The 18,027-nt window shown below is 36.9% G+C and overlaps 1 pseudogene; it reads left to right on the plus strand.

Moving 5' to 3' along the window:
• The first annotated feature begins 3,191 nt into the window (after positions 1-3,191).
• Positions 3,192-8,392, plus strand: LOC122110005 (annotated as a pseudogene).
• Positions 8,393-18,027: the final 9,635 nt, after the last annotated feature.

Raw genomic sequence — 18,027 nt, forward strand, 5'->3', positions numbered from 1 at the left:
GGTAGTAGACATTGTTATCATTGGGCTGACTATTTTCAGGATGCTCCTTTTCAATATTATCCCCATTTTCCTTTAGGATTTTACTTCTTCCATGAGTTATGGCTAGTCCAAACAGAGCTAACCCAGGCTAAGGTGAGCTCAAGTCATTTATTCCAATGTTGTGGAGAAGCTCACTCTGTTACTGACGGAACATCATAGAATGTGAAAATATGAACTGATGCCACTATTTCTTAACCATTTGAGAATAAAGTAACAGAAAAATAATGAGAAAACTGTAAAGTTAGAGAAAGGAAGCTTGGGTAAAACCTAAGCACTGTTTAGGCCTTTTCCAAACTAAGCCTTTACTTAAAGTTTTCCATTGTGTGAGCCAATAACTTTTCATTTTCTTTTAAAATTATATTTGCATTATCTTTACATCATTGTACAAAGAAGTTACCAATCCCTAAATCAATTTATACATTTTGGTTGATAGCACCCCTTTCATTATTCTCCCACCCTCTATTTTCTCTTTTCCTAAACCCCTACTGTACTTCTCTTTGGTCTGAGGTCAAATGTACAGTGTTCTGATTAATAGAATATTGACCATGCAATTACATACAGCCATTTCAATTATAAAGTATGGTTATATTTTTCTTAAAACAATTAAAGTTAGAGCAACTGAATCTTATCTCTTTCGAACTTTTAACATTCAGTTAGGAAGTTAAAGTTATCTATTTCTAAACACATTTATTATTGCTTTTAACTCATAAAATTCTGGAGGATCATACCATTCAATGAAGTGTGTCACTGAGAAGTTGTATCCTTCATTCTTACATTATAGCATCTGCCTGCAAATGTCTTTTTTAACACAGCAGTTGTAATTCTGTCAAGCTGAATATCTTTGTGTTTACCTACATCATTTCCATTCATTTTGTATATAACTATGTAATAATATAGGTGATCCACAGGTAAATAAGAAAGGCCAGTATTTTCAAGAAGCTTCCAAATTCTGTAGATGAGTATAATGGAATATGAAGAGGTGGTCAAGTATTAAAGGTACCTATATATGTTTCCGTTTCTCATGTGCTCAATGAAGCACAGTGCCACTCTTTCCAACACCTCTCACATCCAATCATTAGCAAGTGCCATTGATGCTACTCCTTCAGTCTTTTCCAGATCTATTTCTTAGAATTTCATTCTATAGCACTGTAGTCCAGGTAACCATCATTTCTCATTTCCATCACTGCAAGAGTCTCTAGCTAGACATTTAGTCAACCTTGTCCACTTGAAAAACCCTAGCCTGTTCTGCACATAATAACTGGATTGGTCTGCTCAAAGTATAAATCAGATCAATATACTCTGCTGCTAAGACTTCTCGGTGTACTGTCAGTGGTTTTAGGCAAAAACTAAGCCCACCAAGCAACTTACCATGTTTCACAGACCCCATGTGACCTGGATTCCTACCAATATCATCAATATCACTTCTCCCTGCTCCCCTCCAACCACTTTCCTTTAAAACGACTGTCTGGCTTCAATAGGGTTCATTTTGATCCCAGCCTCTTCTGACACACTTCTTCTGGCCATCTTAGCTGAAATAATATCCTGAACCCTAACCCCATCACATCTCTACCTATTGCATACTTTATTTCCTTCAAAATGCTTCACTATTTCAAATAATATTGTTCAATTATTTACTGACACAAAGAACATTGGCCTTTCTCCAGAGTTTATTCAAATGTAAGTTCCAGGAGTCGGGGAATGCCTTTTATTCATCACTTTCTTCCAGTGCCAAGAATCCCTGGCACATAATAGGCATTCATACATATTTATTGACTGAATTCAAGATTATAAATATGATGCATCTAACTCACAATGGGAAAATGGGGAAACAGGGAATAAAAGGGATGCTGAAAGTTGAGAAAATGGGGGGAATTATTAAATGAATAGTATGTAGAATATATGAGTTAGTGTTTAGCTTGAAAAGTGTAATAACTTTAGTTAGCTATTCAATTAGTTCCAAAATGCTTCCTCTAATTTTGTTACTGGGATCCCAAGACAAATTCTTGACTATATGGGTCCCAACTGACTAAACCTAGTTGACTAACAACATTGAGACCAAAAGAATAACAATATAAAAAGAAAAATAAATTTATTTGCAAGTTGGCTCAAACTAAGAAAACAACTAGTTTAGCCTTCCCTAACATACAGAAATATTACAAGTTATAAGAGGGCTCATTCTTGCAGAACAAAAGTCAACAAATAGCATATGTGGATTCAAGTAGTTGTGGTTGTAATTCTGATTTGATTTGGGGGATTCAAATGGTACCAGGGCTGGTGGAAAGTGGTTTTTCTCTAAGTATTAAAATGAAACTGAGACAAAGAAAAAAGTGTAAAGAATAGACGAACAGGACAATGGCTAGGTCTTTAACATTTCCAATATTATGGGCCATCTGTTATAATATCATCTGACAAAGAAACTTTACTTTCAAACCACAGGTTTGATGAAAGATGATTGAGGATAAGTTAAACTGTGAGAACATTCAAAGCACTAAAAATAGGGCTACAAGGTTTGTACTTAATACTGTTAATAATGACATAAAAATGTTTATCATATTTATAGAACTGCAGATAATCCTAAATAGAACCTTAAATTGAGTTTTGTAATGTCAATTCTCAAAAGACTGTCCACTAAAATAGAAAAATTAGCTGGGCACCAGTGGTGCGCACTTGTAACCCTAGCTACTTTAGGAAAGTGAGAGCTGAGGATCACTGTTGGAAGCCAACCTGAGCAGAAAAGTCTATGAGAGCCTTATCTTAACCATTAAAAAGCCAGAGGTAGAGCTGTGGCTCAAGTGGTAGACTGCTAGCCTTGAGCAAGAAAGTTCAAGGACAGCACCCAGGCTTAGAGTTCAACCCCAGGACCGCGCGCGCGCGCGCACACACACACACACACACACACACACAGAAGTTGATTCTCATATTGATATATAGAGAGATAGATAGATAGATAGATAGATAGATAGATAGATAGATAGATAGATAGATAGATAGATAGATAGATAGATAGATAGATAGATAGATATGCATATATACTACTTACTATACATGTATTTATATATCGCCCGCTGACTGCTCTGAAAAGCCATCTTTGCTTTGTTCCTGAGTCCAGCAGCGTCTGCAGCGCACCTCTTCAGCCACCATGGACTTCGCCCAGGTCCCTGAACTCTCGCTTTCTTTTTTCTCTCACTGCCTGGGATCACCTGCGTGTCCCGCCATGTCAGACGCGGCTGTGGACACCAGCTCCGAGGTCACCACGAAGGACTTGAAGAAGAAGGAAGCTGTGGAGGAGGCAGAAAATGGAAAGACGCCCCTGCCAATGGGAATGCTAATGAGGAAAATGGGGAGCATGAGGCTGATAACTAGGTAAATGAAGAAGTTGGGGAGGAAGAGGAGGAGGAGGAGAGAGACTGAGGCAGCTACAGGCAAACAGGCAGCTGAAGATGATGAGGATGACTAAACAGCAACAAAAGGAAACGTTAACTAACAACAACAACAACAAATGCCTCCGTGACCTATTCACCCTCCACTTCCTGTCTCAGAATCTAAACCTGGTCACCTTGCAGCAGAGGCCCGCCACCCTCTGCCCGCAGCTTCACCAAGCTCTCTCACCACCCCTAACAAAACCCCAACGAGAATATGCAACAGGGGAACAAAATGCCAAATCTTACAAGGCCCTGCTTTTTTTCTTAAAGGTAGTTTAAAAAGGAAAATTTGTTTCTGGGTCTCTATTAAGAAAATTTCGGGCTGTGACAAGGAGACCTAGGGTTTCTCCAATTCTGTCCTGTAATGTTTTCAGGGTGTCTGCTTTGACTCCAAGGTTCTTGATCCATTTGAAATTGATTCTGGTGCAGGGTGATATATAAGGATCTAGCTTTAGTTTTCTGCAGATGATTAACCAATTTTGCCAGCACTATTTACTGAAGAGGCTGTCTTTCTTTCATTCTATTCTTTTTTAGCTCCCTTATGGAACATTAGGGGGCTATTGGTCTGTGGGTTCATTTCTGGGTTTTCATTTCTATTCCACTGGTCCTGAGGTCTCTTCTTGTGCCAGTACCAAACTGTTTTGATTACCATGGCTTTGTAGTAGAGTTTGAAAAGATATGGAACCAACCCAGATGCCCCTCACTAGATGAATGGATCAAGAAAATGTGGTATATATACACAATGGAATTCTATGCCTCCATCAGAAAGCATGACACTGACCCATTTGTTAGGAAATGGAAAGACTTGGAAAAAAATATATGAAGTGAAGTAAGCCAGGCCTAAAGAAACATAGGTCCATGGTTTCCCATATTTGCAATAACCAGTATATGTCTGAGACAAGCAGAAAAGGTCAAGTAAGATGATGTTAAGCGAAATGAATTCCAAGATAAGGACACAAGTGGTTTTTTCTTTCTTGCTATTGCTTCTAACATATTTATAAGGTACCAGGTGATTTTGTTGTTGTTGTTTTGTATGTTCCTCGCCCACGGTATACCCGTTTTTTTTTTTTTTGGGGGGGGGGTCATGTCGTGGGGCCTGAACTCTGGGCCTGGGCACTGTCCCTCAGCTCTTCAGCTCAAGGCTAGTGCTCTACCACTTGAGCCACATCACCACTTCCGGCTTTTTTCTTTTTGCTTATGTGGTGCTGAGGAATCGAACCCAGGGCTTCATGCATGCAAGGCAAGTGCTCTACCACTGAGCCACCTTCCCAGCCCCAACCCTGTTTTTACTGTATTTGATGTTGGTATAATTTGGGGAGGGGAAGGGAAAAAATGGTTTAAAGAGGGATACAGGTTGACCCATTGCAACAATGAGATGTACAAGTCGTTATGTCGAAAAACGAACTTTACAATTTGGGGCGGGGTAGTGTAGTTGTGAAGCTGGGAAGGAAGGGATGGTAGGGGAAAACAAGGAGAAAACAATACTTGATAAGAAATCTACTCATTACCTTGCTCATGTAACTGTAACCCCTCCTCTGTACAGTATTTTCACAATAAAATCTTATTTTAAAAAGGAAAATTTGTTTGTATTTTTTATTTACATTTTATATTTTTGTACATATTGTTATTGTTAGGTGTCAGCATTTTTAAGGATCTTGGAGGAGCAAAACCAACCTTCAAAACATTCTATCATACTTCTGACTACTTGTGTGATCATGTTCATTATAATCTCAGAGGAGAAAAAAAACTTGTTAAAAAAAAGACAAAAACAACAACAAAATTCTTATTCTAAGCCTTCCAGTAACATTTTTGTGTATGTACTTAGCTGTACTAAAAGTAGTTGGTTTGTATGAGATGGTTAAAAAGGCCAAAGATAAAAAGGTTTCCTGTTTTTTTTTATTTGAAGTCAATAAATTTTTATTTAATAATTTTCACATGTTGTGATTCCTTCAGTGCCCATCAAAGTGAAGCGCAAGATTTCTCTTGAAATCTAAGGCAGCCCTTTTTGAAGCAAACAATTCAAGTCAGCCGTACCACTGCTCAGGAGGCCAAAATCTAGTTGCTATGTTCAAATGACCAACAAAAAGCTGAAACTCTGATCAGCCCTGCCACAAATCTTTTATTAGGGCTTCTTGCACTATTACAGAATTACTGATGACACATCTAAAATCCTTGAAATGTCATTCCACAATCAAATTTTGAGATCTTAGAAAGAAATTACAGAAAGCTCGTTATGAATAATTCTTTGCATTACTATTAATACTGAGTGAACACATTACTCATTTTATATTTTGACTCATGAGCTTATGTCACAGGTCTCATTGTCACCACTGCAATGGGTTTCCTGTTTTTTTGTATGTGAAGTTGCTTTTTATTTTTTCTGGCATGCTTGATGTAGGTGTGAAACAATGTTGTTCAACAATAAACTGGAATTTTATTTTGCTGAGTTGTTCCAGATATATATATTCACATACTACTTATATGACTCTAATTCTTCACATAGAACAAAGTTGAGGTAATGGCAATCATAGTAGAATAGGTAGAAATTATGCACCATTTGGCATTTCAAAGGAGATTGTTTTTAACATTTTCTGATTAGATTAAACATTTGTTGGGTGTCCACTATATAAAAAAATTCTTCACTTGTTATTCATTCTATCTTTAACTCCTACCTGATTTTTTATGCCTATTTTGCAAAAAGAAAATTGGTGAAGTGAGAGCTGAATCTGGATCTACAGAATTCCAGTTATTTTTCATCATTAACATTCCCTGCTGTAGACTCTGAAATGCACAGCATTACACAGGGCTTAGTACACAGTACCATTCCTCTTTACTTACAATTTAGCAACATACCCAGTGACAGTTTTCAGAAATAAATGCAAGGGAAAAAGAGAACACTTTTAAATGGGCACCTGACATAAGAGATAAGCAAGACTTTAACATGCCCTCCTTCAGAAAATGGGATAAAAATTCCAAATATGATGAACTGCAATATAAAGAATATATCTAAAATGAAATTAAACATAGATTATTAATTTATCACCAATCAAACAAAAATGGTACATGTCAACAAACTTGTAAAAATGGAAATTTCATCAAGACAGATACTTGATGAAAGGAAGAAAGAAGGAAGGGAAGGAGGAAGGGAGGAATAGAGAGCCAAAGAAAAGGAAGGAAAGAAAAAAGGAAGGAAGAAAGGAAGGAAGGAAGGAAGGAAGGAAGGAAGGAAGGAACGAAGGAACGAAGGAACGAAGGAACGAAGGAAGGAAGGGAAGGAAAAAGAAACTTGATTTTTTTTATTCTGGCTTTTGTGCTGGTACTGGGGCTGGAACTTAGGACCTTGTGCTTTCACTTGACTTTTTCATTCATGAATGGTGTTCTAACCATTTAAATCACACCTCCACTTTCCTCTTTTTCAAGTTAATTGTAGATAAGAGCCATGTGGATTTGTCTGTCTGAGCTGAGCTCTGAACTGCAATTCTCAAATATCAGCCTTCAAAGTAGATAGGATTGTAAGGGTGAACTATGAGCACTTGGCTAGTCTAATTTTGAGTACAAGTTTAAGTCAGTAAATCAGATGTTCAAAGAAAAAAAAATCTCAGTAAGAAATAAGATAATCATGAAAATTTTTCCTGTGCCAAAAGATATTGTGTTCCTTGACTGATATGTTCTGTGCCTTTTCAACAGAGAAAATGAGGTTTTAATGAGTTCTCTTTCTTAAAATAAAAGATAGGACCAAGAATCACTATCAATGGGAGCTTCAACATTATTGCATGTAAACCTGGGCACCTTCACATTTTTTATTTTTGTCAGGTAGTACTATAACAGGATCCTCTATGTCAATGTGCTACCAGAAAAAAAAATCCCTTGAAATAAAAGAAGCATCCATAAAAAGTAAACAAGTTGGAAAGGCTCATTTTTCATTTGTTAACTAGCTTCCCCATGGCTGTTGGCTGTGACAACAAATGATTTAATGAGTCCAATTTAAAATGGTCTTGTCTATGTAAGATAGATGTCTTGGAAAATATTTTTTAAAATCTTGCATCTATGGTGAAGGTTGTTTCAATATACCCTGGGAAAAATCTGAACAGCAGGGTTTTTTTTTTCTCTAAATGTCTAATAGGCTAGATATCAAGCTAGTAGCAATAAAAGGATTATATTCCCATTGTACCTGTGAACATTTCCTAATCGTAATGTTACAGGAAATCCAGCTCAGAAATCTATAAAGATTTATCAACTGTGTAGAAAAGTGATTAGTCAACAAATCTTTCTGAACTATGGTTCATCTTCTGTGTCAGTCACTTAAATGGTCCTTTAGAAAGACACTTTATCAGAAATAGATGGACTATGGGATAGTATGTTTATACCAGGCAGTGGCACAAAAAAAAGGCTTATCTTTATGTGAGGGGTGATATTGATCAAGACACATTGGACTTATAAACTGATTTGTTGTATTAATTGCCCACTCCTGGAGACAGGCCATTGTACAACTACTTAAAGATTATATATATCTATATACATATATATATAGATAGATAGATAGATATAATTTAAAAAGACTAAGTCCTAGCTGGACACTTTGTAGTCCATGGTCTGTTATCCTAGCTAATCAGGTGACTGAGATCTGAGGATTGCAGTTTGAAGCCAGCTCAGTCATGAAAGTCCATGAAGCTCCTATCTCCAATTAAGCACACACACACACCCACACACACACACCACAGAAATAAAACCATGATTCAAGTGGTCCACTTAGTTCAGATACAGTATCCAGGCCCTGAGATTAAGCCAGAGGACAGGAGGAGGAGGAGGGGGGAGGAGGAGGGGGGAGGAGGAGGGGGGAGGAGGAGGAGGAGGAGGAGGAGGAGGAGGAGGAGGAGGAGGAGGAGGAGGAGGAGGAGGAGGAGGAGGAGGAGGAGGAGGAGGAGCAGGAGGAGGAGGAGGAGGAGGAGGAGGAGGAGGAGGAGGAGGAGTCGTCACCACAGGTGATTGTCCAAAATTTGGCATTGAATTAGATTGACTAAAATCACCTGTATGTTAAAATTTATCTTTACTAAATATGTTTTAGGAATCTAGAAACAAGAAAGAGGAGCACCAGTATTGAGAACATATACATTAAATGAAAATCTAAGAGCACAGATGTGATTCAAAAACATCCTCATGATGAAATTATTCAACAAGTCAAGGAAACAGGAAGAAAAATTCAAAATATTTTACACTGAATAAGTAATTAACATGTACTGTATAAATGGAAATGTAGACCATCATAGCCATAATACCAGTAGTTTTTCAAGCCAAGTTTCGGTTTACATAAATATAGTTTCTGCAAGGAGGAAAACATAAACTAGTTCTCACAAGCACACACGTGTGTCAGTTACAATCCTTATTGGTTAACAAGAAAGGGCTGGCTGTAACAAGTACTACCAAAGCAATTGACAAACAGCCAGTGGTTTCATGTGGACAATACATGAACCTCTCCATACTGAGTTTTGGTTCATGGTCCAAATCTCAGGTCAGCACTATGGCGGACCATTGTTTGTATAGAATGCATAGAAAACATATTTGAAAATGTCAAACACTGACTGCATTTTCACTCTGCACACTGCCTACGACAGTTTAAAATGGGAGGGAATGAGTAAATTTACTCTCTGGACTCATTTGAACAAACACATTTTGTTTGGGTAACCATAATAATCACGTCAATCAAATAATTTATGTAATGCAAAAGTCACACAGATTTGTCCTTTCTGAAGTATAAATGCAACCAAAGGTATATGCCAAAATTATTCACATGAATTTATTAAATAATTAATAATATAAATATATACAGTAACTAATTATAAACAATCAATAATGTAAGTAATGCAAATATGGACTACTAATTTTCTAAAGGCACAACACTAAATTATTTTCATTTATGTAATACACCACTAATTTAAATCATTACTTGTTAATCAGAGATACATATCTAGATTATTTCCAACTGCATATTGCAATAAAAATATAACCTGGCCAGGCTCATGCCTGTATTCCTCGCAACTGAGGAGGCTGAGATCTGAAGGTTGCAGTTCAAACCCATATTGGTGCAACCCATTAAGAGTCTGTAAGACTTTTTGTCAGTTATGGGGCTTGAACTCATGACCTCTGTGCTGTCATTAAGCCTCTTTGTGCTCAAGGGCTAGCACTCTACCACTTGAGTCACAACACCTCTTCCAGTTTATGAGTGGCTAATTGGAGATAAAGTCTCACAGGGACTTTTCTATCTGAGCTGGCTTCTGAAGTCATGATCCTCAGATCTCTGCTTCCTGAGTAGTTAGGATTACAGACATGAGCCACCAGCAACCAGTAAGACTCTTGTCTGTGATTAACCACCAAAAAGCCAGAAGTGGAACTGTGGCTCAAGTGGTAGAATATTAGCCTTGAGCAAAAAAGCTCAGAGACAATGCTCAGGCCCTGAGTTCAAGCCCCCAGGACTGGCACCAAAAACAAAAAAAGAATACATGTAATATGTATAAATATTATATATATAATGAAGAAAACATTTTCTTTGTTTGATTATGTATAAACGTGTTCTCCTTCATGTGGATGGGCATCATCCATTCTTGCTTTTTTCAAATTTTGGTTGTTCTAAATGATATCTTTTTGATACTTTGTTTCTTTTGGTAACTACCTTCTATTTTTTTAAATTTTATTGTCAAAATGATGTATGAGGGGTTACAGTTACATACATATACCTTCTATTTTAATCTCTAATATTCTGTCACCTTCTCTTTGATTTCTTGTTTTATTTAACCATTGCCTCAAATTATCTCATAGCATAAATCATTTGGGTAAGACTTCTTTTCATTCTTTGGAATTTTTTTGTTTTTTCTCTTAAGTTTGTTTTTGTCGTTTTCATTGTAATTTTAACAAAAAAGTTTTAGTTTTCCTAGATAACTGTATCAAATCATTTATTATTGGCTCATTGCTGATAGCTTTTTTCTAATTTTATCTATTTCTTCTTACATTTTTTTTCTTTTTTATTTTTTTATTGTGAAAATACTGTACAGAGGGGTTACAATTACATGGGCAAGATAATGAGTACATTTCTTATCAAGCATTGTAGCCTCCTCCTTTGTTTCCCCTTCCCATCCCTTCCCATCCTCCCCCCTCGCCACCCCCCCAATCTCCCCCTCACCCCCCTCCAAAGTAGTAAAGTTCGTTTTTGACATAACAACTTGTGCATCTCATTGTTGCAATGGGTCCACCTGTATCCCTATTTAAATGATTTGTTTTTCCCCTTCCCCTCCACAAATTATACCAACATCAAATACAGTGAAAGCAGGGGTTATACTGTGGCGGAGGAACATACAAAGCAACAAAGAAATCATCTTATAAATGTGTTAGAAACAATCACATGAAAGAAAAAAACATTTGAATACATATCTTAGGGTTCATTTCCCTAACATCACCTTATCTGACCTTTTCTGCTTGACTTAGACATATACTAGATATTGCAAATAAGGGAAACCATGGGACCTATGTTTCTTTGGGCCTGGCTTACTTCATTTATGGAAGTATTCTGTTTGCTTTCTTTAGTGCCAGAAATCAGTTGGTCTTTTTCAAGCTTCCTACTGTTTGAGGGTTAGTGATTTGTTTGGTACACATTTTCTGTATCTTAAGGGCATAGGAGAAAGGATGAGATGAACAAATTGCCATTGATATAATGAACTAATTGGCAATTATGACTAATATCCTGAAGAGCAGCTCTTCTAAAATTTGTTATATCACAGTCCTAAGGAGCTAGACATGAGTCATCTATGCCCAGCTTCAATTAGTTTTGGGATACTTATCCAAAAACTATCCAGCTATTTAAGTAGTCATGTGTTAGCACTGTGCTTGGTTCTGGGGACTCAGGGGTAGACAAGTACAATGCCTGATCTCAAAGAGATTGCAATTTTGTGAAGGGTATTGACATGGAAATGCATATCTCTCTACAACCATGATGCAATATGCAAGAGATGTAATGTTATCCAGTGGGAAAGAGCACAGACCTCAGAACCCATATCTTTTTCTATCAAATTTCTTGTATCTCAGTTGTTTATTATGTTTTCAGTTGGTTGTATTAATAAATAAGCATAGCTTAGCCACCATCACCAGCCCTTTGCTTTCACATATGTATACATTTCATCATCATTATATTGCAATTCTTATTGCCCTTTGCTTTTACATATGTGTACACTTCATCATTATATTGTAATTCTCATTATCATCATTTGTAATAATAAACAATTTTCTGAAATCTCAACAAATATCTAGTTTTAATGCCACATATTTTGGAGTAGATTCTTCTTTTAAGTCTCCTCCTAATGTTTTGGAAAGAAAGAGATCTTCTGAAAAAGTTACAGAAAATCAATTGCCTGATAATCTGAAAGGAAAAGTTGTAGCTGACCTTGTTCCTTCTAAAAGTTAGTCGATTGTAATCATTATCTTTTTTACTCAGACGCAGCTCTTTGCTCTCCCTGTTTTCCTATTGAAGGCCATTCATACACTTAGAAAACTTCTATGGCTATTTTCCTGCTATTCTTAACAAGTCAGTGGTAGCATTGCCAGAAGGCAGCTGTCATTAGTGCCTTGCCAAACTCAGTGGGCATTGTGTGATCTTTGAACTCGTGTGTTCACAGAATCAACATGCCTGAAGTACTGAGGGATGTCTCATCAGAACCATCATTAGCAGTAGGGTATTTGCTATATAACACAGAGATCTTGGTTTATCCATTTCTTCATTTTTAAATAAAATTAATATTCATATTTCAACCCCTGCTAGTGCATATCCCTGATGAGGGAAATCAAAATCATTATGTTGTTTCTCTTACTGTTTGACAGTTTTAAGAAACCTGGTGGGAGAATAAACTGACTTGTTCTATCTATAATTTATCAATGTGAAACATTATTATTGTAATCATAAAATTTGAGAGGCAGTCTTATCTTCACAAATGTGCTCAAAATATTTTTGATAGGAGATCATGTACTTCCCAAAGCACAAAACTGACTGCTGATAGGGGGGAAGAGACTTGCAGATATACAGTATGTTCTGAGCACAAATGTGTCAAATACAGAAGAGGGATTTCAGGCCATAGGCAGAGGGAGGAGTAAAGATGGAGGTAGCAGCCCCAAAATAGTACATTAGAGGGAATTAAAGACAACAAATAGATTAGAAGGAGGCTAAAGGACTGAGCTGCAATCACATAGGAAGGCATGCCTTCACTTACATTTAATTTAATTTGGGACATTATTAGAGAGGCCTTCAGGTGACAGACAGAAAGCTAAACAACATAAATCCCAAGGAGGAAGAGGAGGAAACGTGATGAAAACAGAAACATGATAAACATCAGGATGTATCATTATTATTATTTTCTAATTTTAATTTTAATTTTTTGTGAACATACTGTACAGAGGGGTTACAATTACATGGGCAAGTAATGCGTACATTTCTTACCAAGCATTGCAGCCTCCTCCTTTGTTTACCCTTCCCATCCCTTCCCAGCCTCCCCACCCCCGCCCCCTCACCAAATCCCCCCCCCCACCAACATTGTAAAGTTTGTTTTTGACATGACAACTTGTACTTCTCATTGTTGCAACAGGTCCACCTGTTTCCTTAAACGACTTGTTTTTCCCCATCTCCTCCACAAATTATACCGACATCAAATATAGTGAAAGCAGGGGTTATATTGTGGGGGAAGGACATACAAAGCAACAAAGAAATAATCTTATAAATGCGTTAGAAACAAATGCATGAAAGAAAAAACATTAAAATACATATCTAAGGGTTCATTTTCCTAACATCACATTATCTGACCTTTTCTGCTTGACTCATACATATACTAGATATTGCAAATAAGGGAAACCATGGGACCTATGTTTCTTTGGGCCTGGCTTACTTCACTTAATTTAATTTTTTCCAAGCCTTTCCATTTCCTAACAAATGGGGCAATGTCATTCTTTCTGATGGAGGCATAGAATTCCATTGTGTATATATACCACATTTTCTTGATCCATTCATCTACTGAGGGGCATCTGGGTTGGTTCCATATCTTAGCTATGGTAAATAATGCTGCAATAAACATAGTTGTGCTGGTAGCTTTAGTGTGGTCTTGTTTGTAAACATTTGGGTAAATGCCCAAAAGTGGGATTGCTGGGTCATAGGGGAACTCTATGTGAAGTCTTTTGAGGAACCTCCATACTGCTTTCCAAAGTGGTTGAACAAATTTACACTCCCACCAACAGTGAAGTGAGATTCCCTTCTGTCCACATCCCCTCCGGGATCTGTTGTTGTTAGAGTTCTTGATTTTTGCCATTCTAACTGGGGTGAGGTGGTATCTTAATGTTGTTTTGATTTGCATTTCTTTTATGGCTAGGGAGGTTGAGCATTTCTTCATGTGTCTATTGGCTATCCTTCTTTCTTCTTCAGAGAAGTTTCTCTTTAAGTCTTTAGCCCACTTATTTATTGGGCAGTTATTTCTTTGAGGATTTGTTGTTGGGGGATTTAATTTTTTGAGTTCCAAGTATATTTTAGATATGAGATCCTTGTCTGTTGTATAGCTAGTGAAGATCTTCTCCCAATCCGTGGGCTTTCTATTGATCTTGCTAGCTATGTCCTTCGCCATGCAGAAGCTCTACAACTTCATGCAATCCCATTTGTCCAACCTTTCTTTGATTTGTTGTGTTTCTGGGTCTCTATTAAGAAAATTTTGGCCTGCGCCAAGGAGACCTAGAATCAAAACAGCTTGGTACTGGCATAAGAACAGACCTCAGGACCAATGGAATAGAATTGAAAACCCAGAAATGAACCTACAGACCTATAGCCATCTAATCTTCGATACGGGAGCTAAAAAAATAGAATGGAAGAAAGACAGCCTCTTCAGTAAATGGTGCTGGCAAAATTGGTTAACTACTTGTAGAAAACTAAAGCTAGATCCTTATATATCACCCTGTACCAGAATCAACTCCAAATGGATCAAAGACCTCGGAGTCAAAGCAGACACTCTGAAAACATTACAGGATGTATCATTATTATTATTCTAGAGCAGATGATAACTTCAACAAATGCATAATAGTAAGTCCCTATTCTTTACTATTCTTCTTCGGGTAGTAGGCCTTGAACTCTAAAATAACAAAATATTAATTCTTCTTAGAAGGATTAGTGTGGGCTTCTCCCTTGGTTTTTTAATATGTTCTTGTTCCTAAGCAGGTCTTGAGAACATTTGAGTAAAGTCTAGATGTGGTGGTACATGGTAATCCTCCCTACTCAGAGACAGATATCAAGAGGAGTAAGGTTAGATGTCAGAAGCCCAGACAAACAGTTAGGAAGCAACCATCGCAACAATACCTGGGCATGTTGTATAATTTCCATACTAGCTATATAGGAAGTAGACAGGAGGTTCACAGTCCTTGCTATTTGAAAAATGACTAAAGCAAAAGGTCTGAGATTGTGTCTCATGTGGTGCTGCACTATCCAGAAAGCATAAGGCACTGCTGTACCATCAACACATATTGTGTATGTGTGTATGTGTGTGTGTGTGTGTGTGTGTGTGTGTGTGTGTGTGTGTGTGCTTTTTCCAAGCAAATCAATGAACTTCAGAAAGTTCAGAAAGTATTCAGGCTCATATAGCAAAACCTCCATTCACATGGTTTTTATCATTGTTATAGCTGGATCATTGCACATCCATATCATTGCTGCCATATTTACAAAAGTTAGATATTTCTACCCTAAAATCATGAGTTACCATAATAAGAACTAACAACAATGCAGTGATTATTTTTCTAAAACACTACACATTCTTTAATTTTCAGAACAACTTTTAAAGAATTAATCATCTCAATTTATCATCTCATTAATGAATACAACTCTGTTTTGGGAACACTTACTTTGATTGAATATGATTCCAAACATTGCAAATGAATTCACAAACTATGTGAGCAATATAGAAAATCAAACAGATTCAAGTGCAATGTTAAAGTTTTTCAGTTATTAAAAATGTACAGATTGGGGGAAATTAGGCTTTTTATTCATATATTTTTTATTGTACAGATACTGTGCAGAGGGGTTACAGTTACATGAGTAAGGTAATGAGTACATTTTCTATCAAGCATTGTTACCTCCTCCTTTGTTTTTCCCCTACTACCATCCCTTCCCTACCCAATGACCCAACTCCTCCCTCTCCCACCCAAAGTTGTAAAGTTCATTTTCAAAAGACTGTCTTGTACATCTCATTGTTACAATGGGTTAACCTGCATCATTGATTCAGCATTTTGTTATTTCCCTTCCCCTTCCCAAATTAGAAAAAATGTATATAAAAGATGCAGGGCACCAGAATCAAATACACTGAAAACAGGTTATACAATGGGGAAAGAAATAAAAAAGAAACCAAAAAAAGTCACACAGTGCATTAGAAACAACAGCGATGAAGATAAAACCACTTGTGACCCTATCTTGAGGTTCATATCAATTAGCATCATCTTATATGGTCATTTATACATAGCTTTTGAGCTTTTCTGCCTGTCTAGTAAGATTATACTAGATGTATACTAGTTATTGCAATTAAGGGAAATCATAGGATCTATGGTTCTTTGGGCCTGGCTTACTTCACTTAATATTTTTTCCAAGTCTTTGCATTTCCTAATAAATGGGGCAATGTCATTCTTTCAGATGGAGGCATAGAATTCCATTGTATAGCAGACAGACAGACAGACAGAAAGACAGACCACATTTTCTTGATCCATTCATCTACTGAGGGGCATCTGGGTTGGTTAGTGAATAATATGGCAATAAACATTGTTGTGCTGGTAGCTTTAGTATGGCCTGGCTGTGATTATTTGGGTAAATGCCCAAAAGTGGGATTTCTTGGTCATAGTGGAGTCTTTTAAGGAAACTTCATAGTGCTTTCCAGAGTAGTTGAACAAGTTTAAACTCCCACCAACAATGCAGTAGGGTTCCCTTCTGTTCACATCCCCTCCAGCATCTGTCGTTATTAGATTTTTTTTTTAGTATAACCATTCTAAATGGGGTGAGGTGGAATCTCAATGTTGTTTTGATTTGCATTTCTTTATGGCCAGAGAAGTTGAGCATTTCTTCATATGTCTATTGGCCATTCTTATTTCCTCTTCAGAGAAGTATCTCTTTAAGTCTTGTTGATGGGGTGGTTGTTTCTTTGAGAATTTGTTGTTGGGGATTTAGTTTTTTTGAGTTCTAAGTAAATTTTACATATGAGGCCCTTGTCTGTTGTATGGCTAGTGAAGATTTTCTCCCAATTTGGGTTTTCTGTTGATCTTTTTCTAGCTATGTCCTTTGCCATGCAGAAGTTCTGCAGTTTCATGCAATCCCATTTGTCCAACCTTTCTTTTATTTATTGTGTTTCTGGGTCTTATTAAGAAAATTTCGGGCTGTGCCAAGGAGACCTAGAGTTTCTCTTATTCCTTCCTGTAATGTTTTCAGGGTGTCTGCTTTGACTCTGAGGTCTTTGATCCATTTGGAGTTGATTCTGGTGCAAGGTGATAGATAAGGATCTAACTTTAGTTTTCAACAGGTGTTTAATCAATTTTTCCAACACCATTAACTGAAGAGGCTGTCTTTCTTCCATTCTATTTTTTTAATCTCTCTTATCAAAAATTAGGTGGCTATAGGTTGTGATTCACTATTGGGTCTTCAGTTCTATTCCATTGGTCCTCAGATTTGTTCTTGTGCCAGTACCAAGCTGGTTTGATTACTATGGCTTTGTAGTAGTTTGAAATTTGGTATTGATCTTCCTCCAACACTGTTCTTTCTGCTAAGGATTATTTTTGTTATTTGGGGTCTTTTGTTGTTCCATATGAATTTTTGGATTGCTCCTATTTCATTGGAGAGAGAGGTTGGGATATTGATAGGTAACACATTGAATTTGTAGATAACCTTTGACAGTATTGCCATTTTCACAATAGGAGGTGTTTCTACTTCCTTAGTTCTGCTTTAATTTCCTTTTTCAGGTTTTTAAAGTTTTCATCATCTTTTGTTAAGTTAACTCCTAGGCATTTTATTTTTTGTGGGGCTATTATAAAAGGAGTTGCTTTCCTGATTTCATCTGTGCTTTTCTCTTAATTGGCATACAAAAAAACCATTGATTTTTGAGGGTTAATTTTATACCGTGTTACTTTGCCAAAGTTTTGAATCAGTAGCTTAGGAGTGGAGTCCGTGGGGTTCCTTAATACAAGATCATGTCATCTGTAAAGAGAGAGAGTTTTACTTCATTTTCCCTAATTGGAACCCCTTTATGTTTGCATCTTGTCTTATTGCTCTAGCTAGGCATTATAATACTAAATTGAAGAGAAGTGGAGTGAGTGGACATCCTTGTCTCATTCCTGAATTTAGAGGAAATGGTTTTAGTTTATCTCCATTAAGTATAAAGCTAGCTAGGTTTATCATACACAGTCTTTATTATATTGAGGAATGTTCCATGGATTCCTAGTTTTTCCAGAGCTTTCATCAAAAAGGGATGTTGGATCTTGTCAAGTGCTTTTTCTGCATCTATTGAGATAATCATGTGGTTCTTATCCT

Source organism: Dipodomys spectabilis, unplaced genomic scaffold (genome assembly GCF_019054845.1).
Source record: "Dipodomys spectabilis isolate Male_0828 unplaced genomic scaffold, ASM1905484v1 ptg000002l, whole genome shotgun sequence".
Lineage (NCBI taxonomy): Eukaryota > Metazoa > Chordata > Mammalia > Rodentia > Heteromyidae > Dipodomys > Dipodomys spectabilis.